This window comes from Varanus komodoensis, unplaced genomic scaffold, assembly GCF_004798865.1.
Source record: "Varanus komodoensis strain SLA01 unplaced genomic scaffold, ASM479886v1 scaffold4, whole genome shotgun sequence".
In the NCBI taxonomy this organism is placed as follows: Eukaryota; Metazoa; Chordata; class Lepidosauria; order Squamata; family Varanidae; genus Varanus; species Varanus komodoensis.
In genome coordinates this window covers 11,382,114-11,388,693 of record NW_025335941.1, presented here as the reverse complement: position 1 = coordinate 11,388,693, position 6,580 = coordinate 11,382,114, and positions in this window count along the sequence as shown.

Here is a 6,580-nt window from a genome sequence, read left to right as displayed (position 1 = left end):
CAACCGGTCCTGAAGAAAGCGTCACTGGATCCAGAGATGGCCACTAATTATAGACCAGTGGCCAACATCCCGTTTCTGGGCAAGGTGTTGGAGCGGGTGGTGGCGGGACAACTCCAAGCACTCTTGGATGAAACTGATTATCTGGACCTATTTCAGTCCAGCTTCAGACCCAGGTACGGTACTGAAACTGCCTTGGTCGCCCTGTACGATGACCTATGCAGGGAGAAGGACAGGGGGAGTGAGTCCCTGTTGGTTCTTCTGGACCTCTCAGCGGCTTTCGATACCATCGACCATGGCATCCTTCTGGATAGGCTAGCGGGATTGGGGGTCGGAGGCACTGCTTTGCAGTGGTTCCGCTCCTATCTCAGTGGTGCTGGGGGACTATGGCTCTGCACCATGGCAGCTATGCCATGGAGTCCCGCAGGGTTCCATTTTGTCCCCTTTGCTGTTTAACGTCTACATGAAACCGCTGGGAGAGATCATCAGGAGGTGCGGGCTGCGGAATCATCAGTACGCTGATGATACCCAGCTCTACCTCTTGTTTTCCACCAATCCAGGTGAGGCAGTGGCTGTGCTGAACCAGTGCCTGGCCGAGGTAATGGGCTGGATGAGGGCCAATAAACTGAAGCTCAATCCAGAGAAGACAGAGGTCCTGTTGGTTGGCGGATCAGGCTTCGGGGAGGGTGAATTGAACCTAGTCCTGAATGGGGTTGCACTCCCTCTTAGGGACAAGGTCCGCAGCTTGGGAGTGCTCCTCGACCCAGAGCTTTCACTGGAAGCTCAGGTGACAGCAGTGGCGGGGAGTGTTTTCTTTCAGCTTCGGCTGATCCATCAGCTGCTCCCCTACCTGAAGAATGACTGCCTGGCGACAGTGACACACGTGTTGGTGACTTCCCGACTTGACTTCTGTAATGCGCTCTACGTGGGGCTGCCCTTGAAGACAATCCGGATACTTCAATCGGTTCAAAATAGAGCTGCCAGGCTGCTGACGGGGACTGGGCATTATGTTCACATGACTCCAGTCCTCCGTCAGCTTCACTGGCTTCCCATTGAAGTCCTGGCCCAATTCAAGGTGTTGGTGATGACCTATAAAGCCCTTAACGGCTTGAGTCCTGGTTACCTGAAGGAGCACTTACGTCCATATATGCCTGCCTGCCTGCCTCTCGAGATCAGCGGGAGAGGCCCTTCTCCAGGAACCCTCCGTGAAAGAAATTAGGAGGGTATGTACTCGGAGGAGGGCTTTCTCTGCGGTGGCACCCAATCTACGGAATGCGCTCCCCAGAGAGTTCCGCCTGGCACCATTGTTATTTGTTTTTCGGCGCCAGGCGAAGACCTTTTTATTCAAATGTTATTTTAATTGTTAATATTATTTATTCATTTTATTCTTTGGCCAGGGCAACTTAATTTATGTTGTTAATTTATATTGTTTTATTCTATTTATTTATGGTTTGTGAGCCGCCTCGAGGCTTTGGCGAATGGGGCAGCATAGAAGTCCCCTAAATAAATAAATAATAAATAATAAATAGATAAGCAATTTCTTGCCTTTTCAGCCTCAAAATTGGTAGGGAACACTCTCAATCCCACCTTCTACACTACCAAATTCCACATCAGTCTGTTAAACTTACTCTTAGTGTAAGGCATGGGATCTACCCTGCACAACCCCCTATTTCTGGATATAATGGCCTATTATTAGAAAACTGCACGTTCTGGGGTGAGTATATGATTATGTGTGGAATGAATGAATGATTATTTCACCAAGTCTGTTGCATGCACTGTACACAGGCCTTCATGGAGACTGGGATAAGGAAAGGTATGAAAGGGCACTGAATTTAAGAGCTTGTTAAGTAAACTGCCACCTCAGTGAAGCTTAAAGTTGCTTTATTGTCTTAAAAATAATTTCTCTGTTAGAGAAAATCAGATTCCTGTACTTGGGGATCCTAAAAAAATAGATGGATGGTAAAGGAGTGGATCGTATTCTCTACCAAAGTTTGATGGTTTACATGCATTTAAAAACCATGTGGACTGTGAGGAAATATCAGCAGATTGACATAGTTGGATGCTACCTTTTATGTATACTTTAATTTCTGTCCTGGATTTTGATTACTTGTGTTCATTTTGCACTTCAGAATTATTGTATTTGAACAGAATATTATGAAAGGCAGTAACTACTTAATATGTGTAATTACTAGTTACCGATACTCATTTTGGTCCAGTGCCTGGATACAGTTACAAGATAGATGAAGGCTAACAGCCCTGCCCCAGACTGGATGAGTTCTATCTTGTGATACAGATCTGGAGCAAGATGAGGAAGCTAAGTCTCGCTCAGGCATAGGAAGCTAAACATCTGAGAACTCAGTTCTACCAGGCCTCTCACTGGCTTACAAGCCCAAAGGGGAGAGGCACAGGATTCTGATATAGCCAGTCTTCTACAACTGGGAGACCAGACCCTGCTTCTCAAGCCAGAATGCTTCTACAAGAGCAGGTCCCTGCTGTAAAAGGGGTTTCAAGGATGTCTCCTTTGGCACATCATCAACTTAAGAGAGCAGGTCTGAGACATCTCTTGATGAACAATAAGCTTCTGAGAACTAGGTTTCCTCCTCCCAGGATCGAATGTCTGAAAGTGATCTTTCGATGCCACTTCCCTGTGTTTAAGCCAAAGCAATTGGTGGCAGACTTTTCTGGAAAAAAGTACTGGCAGCTTGGAAAGCTTCCTTCTTTCACCAGAATTGTGAGATTGTTTATCTGTTTGCTGGTCCCAGGACTGATGGAGGGAGGGGGCAGTTTAGTGAGACTCATAAACAGATTCTTGTCAACAAACTATCCTGTGGATCCTGATTGGCTCTGTACAGGCTTATAGCTAATTACAGGAAATGCTGCAAGAAAAGGTTTCACTGAGACTTATGCTTTACTCTGGGAAGTCAGGTTCCAGTACTGAACCCTGAGAAGGCATTTCTCTGGCTGGTTCATGGGGGCAGGAACTGGCTTCCTTGCCTCTTTTGGCTGATACTGCACACCTTCTGAAGGAACAGCTATGACGTATAGGGGATCTCCACTGCTGTCTCTGGGGGCTGATGTGACTTCTGAGGCCCATTACCAGTTTCAGCTTTTCACCAGCTATCCTTTCCTTATAGGGCTACCCTACCTGTTGTGACCCATGCACTGCTAACCTCATAGTTTTCCTGCTGATCTATTCTGGTGCTTTTCTGGAGCCTAGTTCAAAACCTGCAGCTAGTACAAAATGCAGCAACTGGGATACTCATGGGTGGAGCACCTCATGTTGCACCTGCACAAAAAGAATTGCACTAGCAACCAAGTAGCTATTGAGCCACTTACACGTTTTTGCTATTGACATATAAAGTCCTAAATGGCTTAGGACCAAGTAGCCAAGCACCTGGCTGCTTTCTCTTATATTAGAAAGGGTCCAGAGGAAGGCAACAAAAATGATCCAGGGTTTGGAAACACTGCCCCAAGAGGAGAGGCTCAGAGAACTGGGCATGTTCAGCCCTGAGAACAGAAGACTGAGTGGGGACATGGTATCCCTCTACCTCAAAGGCTGTCACAAAGAGGAAGGTCAAGATCTCTTCTTGCTGACACCAGAGCATAAGACATGGAATAGTCAGTTTTGACAAGGCTCGATATCAGTTTTAGGCTTGATATCAGGCAAAGTTTCCTCACAGGCAGAGCAACACAACAGCAGAACCAGTTGCCTAGCGGGGTGGTGGCCTCTCCCACACTAGAGACATTCAAGGCAAAGCTGGATGGTCATCTGAGTGGGAGGGTGTAACTTGGTGGCCTGCAATAGCAGGGGGTTGGACCCGATGGCCTTCTTGGCCCATCCAACTCTACTATTGGCAGACTCTCGGTTTTCACTTTGTGACAAATCATAGAATAATAGTATTAATGAGGCTTCTCAGCCTAGCTAAGAATGCCATCTTCCTAAGGTAACAGCAACACTAAACAGCAACCTGGCTGAAAATTCTGCTGCTGTGTGAGAAAGGTGTATATTTGATTTAACAACACAAAGGCAGATATAAGCAACCTTTTTCTACCAGGATTTATCTGAATTTTCCCATGATTCGCTGGTATAAACCCAATTGACCCCTGAGATCTTCTGAAGAGATGCTGCTGTTCATTCCATGGCCAAGGGAACATCACCAGGTAAGTCAGCAGATGTTCTCAGTGGCTGCACCCTCCTGTTGTAGCAGTTCTCCAGTGTGTGGCTTGAAAGGCAAGAATGCTGACACGTTATAAACTCAACTCTTCAGAGGCTTTCCTTGACCTGTGAGGTACTCTTATTGCCACTGGGCTGTTGCTGTTACGGTAGTGGAATCTTTCTAAATGCGCTCAAGGTTTGTATGCAGGAACTGAGCAGGGCTGCCAAGAACAGGCCATCTTGGTGGGCAGGTATTCACAGGGTGCGACTTGATGGCTCATAACAGCAACAAGAAATGGTAACATTTCCAAATCTGTTTAATGTGTTGATTGTATTATCTGAGGTGATGTATTGTGATGTGTTTTAAGTGAGAACCACTTCAGATTTTAATATGAAAGCAAGCAAATAAATGAATTGCTAAATAAGGACATAGCTAACAGGGGATAAAACACACGGGTTTATGGTTCAAGTCTTTGTAAGAATCGCATTCAGATAAAACCAGATCGAGGATAGGCTAAGCAAAACGTCATGAACAAGGTTTCTCACTGCGGGGAATACTTCCTTCTGTTTTGTTTCTCGGCTTTGCTGCAGGATTACAGCACTGTTTGCCGTAAATAAATAAATAAAAATTCAGCAGGGAAACCGAATCTCTCTGCTGTTTCCTGCCTTAAAAAAAAAAAGACCTATTGGACATTCTGATGTGAAACAGAAAATAAAAGTCATTTGCTCTGTATTCTGCTTTCGCTCTTGGTTAAGTTTCAATTGCTGAGAAATAGAATAACGGGAGGAGTTAATGCTGTGCCAGGCTAGTTATAAAGCATCCTCACCTCTGTAGCTTGAGAGAAGAAACCAGCTTCTTGCTTTGATTTTCGGACACAAAGGTAAGAAATGGTATAATCCAGTGGTTCTAAACTACAGGATGAGTACAACTTGGGGTACGAGGAAGAGGGGAAAAGGTGCTTGGAAGGAGCCATAAAATGCTAGAGGAGTGATAGGATCCTGAATTAGGTGGTTTCTTCTTCCCTTGCAAACACATCACAAGAGAGGTAAAAGCTATACTATCTTCCTGTAATTCAAGGGAAAAGTAGCTCAGAAAGAATTGCTGCTTGTCATTGGTTATCAAGTCTCCCAGTTCCGGGAGTAAGTGAAGAAATCCTGATCCCCTTCCGCTTCTAATGCAAATAATGGGAATAGCATCCCAATATTTGCATTATATTTAGCAAAAAGGTTATGTGTATTCTGCTCTGTACAAAGATCTTGACTTCCTTGAACTTGCAACAGATGAGCTGCAAAGAGAGATTTGCAAGGAATGCAATGAGTTCCAAGAAATCTTGAACAATTGTGCAACCTGCTTTAACAACAAATTACAAATTTTGATGAATGCCTGCAGTTCACTGCATGATCTGACGCACATTATGCAAACAAAATACATTGCCTGCTTGACTGCCTAAGGCAGTTATTGGACTATTCAAAGGGCAAGTCCAGATCCCACCAAGTTCAAATATATAGAAAAACTGTTTAGAATAGCTAAACTTCAATGTGTGACTGCTTCTGTTTGGCATCCAATGGTAAGTGGTGGTGCATTTTGTATTGAAAGAGTAAAAAGTACTTCTAAAGTCCTATGTACTTTCGAGAAATCATGTATAAATTATCCAGTTTTCTGTTCGGCCGTTAAGGAACTGCTTAGCAGCTTTATGTCAGAACCTGTTAGCACCAGGGTTGCTTTGCCAAACCCTCTTGGGCGTGGTACTCAAGGCTGAGAGGTGGTGACACCTGGAGGCTACCAGTTGGGAAAGCCACCATAGTTCTCTTGGGTGTAGATTGCCAACCTCATTGCAAAGTGCCTAGCCTGAGTTTTGGGATGGGAGGCTTCCATAAAGTGTGCCAGGCCTTCAATTATCCCCCTCTAGAGATACAGGATCGTGCCTAAGTACCCATGTTTTAAAAGCAGTTAATGGAACACCAGATTCCACCCCCATTCCCCATTTGAAGGAATGCACAGTTTGGCTGCAATTGCTGCTGGTGTTTGTAGTTCTTTAACAATAAATAAAGAAAATGAGAGATGTGAAGATTAGTTATGTTACATATATTCAGCATTACAAATGCTGTGTTGGATAGTTTTACAAAGAGTGAAAAATAGGATGATTGGCCTGGGTCTAGGAGAGGTGTGGTCTGGCATGTTAGCTTGCTCAGGTGGTTCAGCAAGTTGCTGCTACCAAGATGCTGACCTAAAACAGCATACAGGGCAAACGAAAAAGCAGCAAAACCTTATTAAAATAGCCAACGATGATCTTTATGCTTCCTGTGATATATCAATCTAGGACATTTTTTCATTCTAGGAAACTATTAGATGGATGAGGAAATGGTGTCTGTCCCCTTAGTCCATACAAATGATGCAGCTCCACAGAAGAATAAGCACATTAAGTT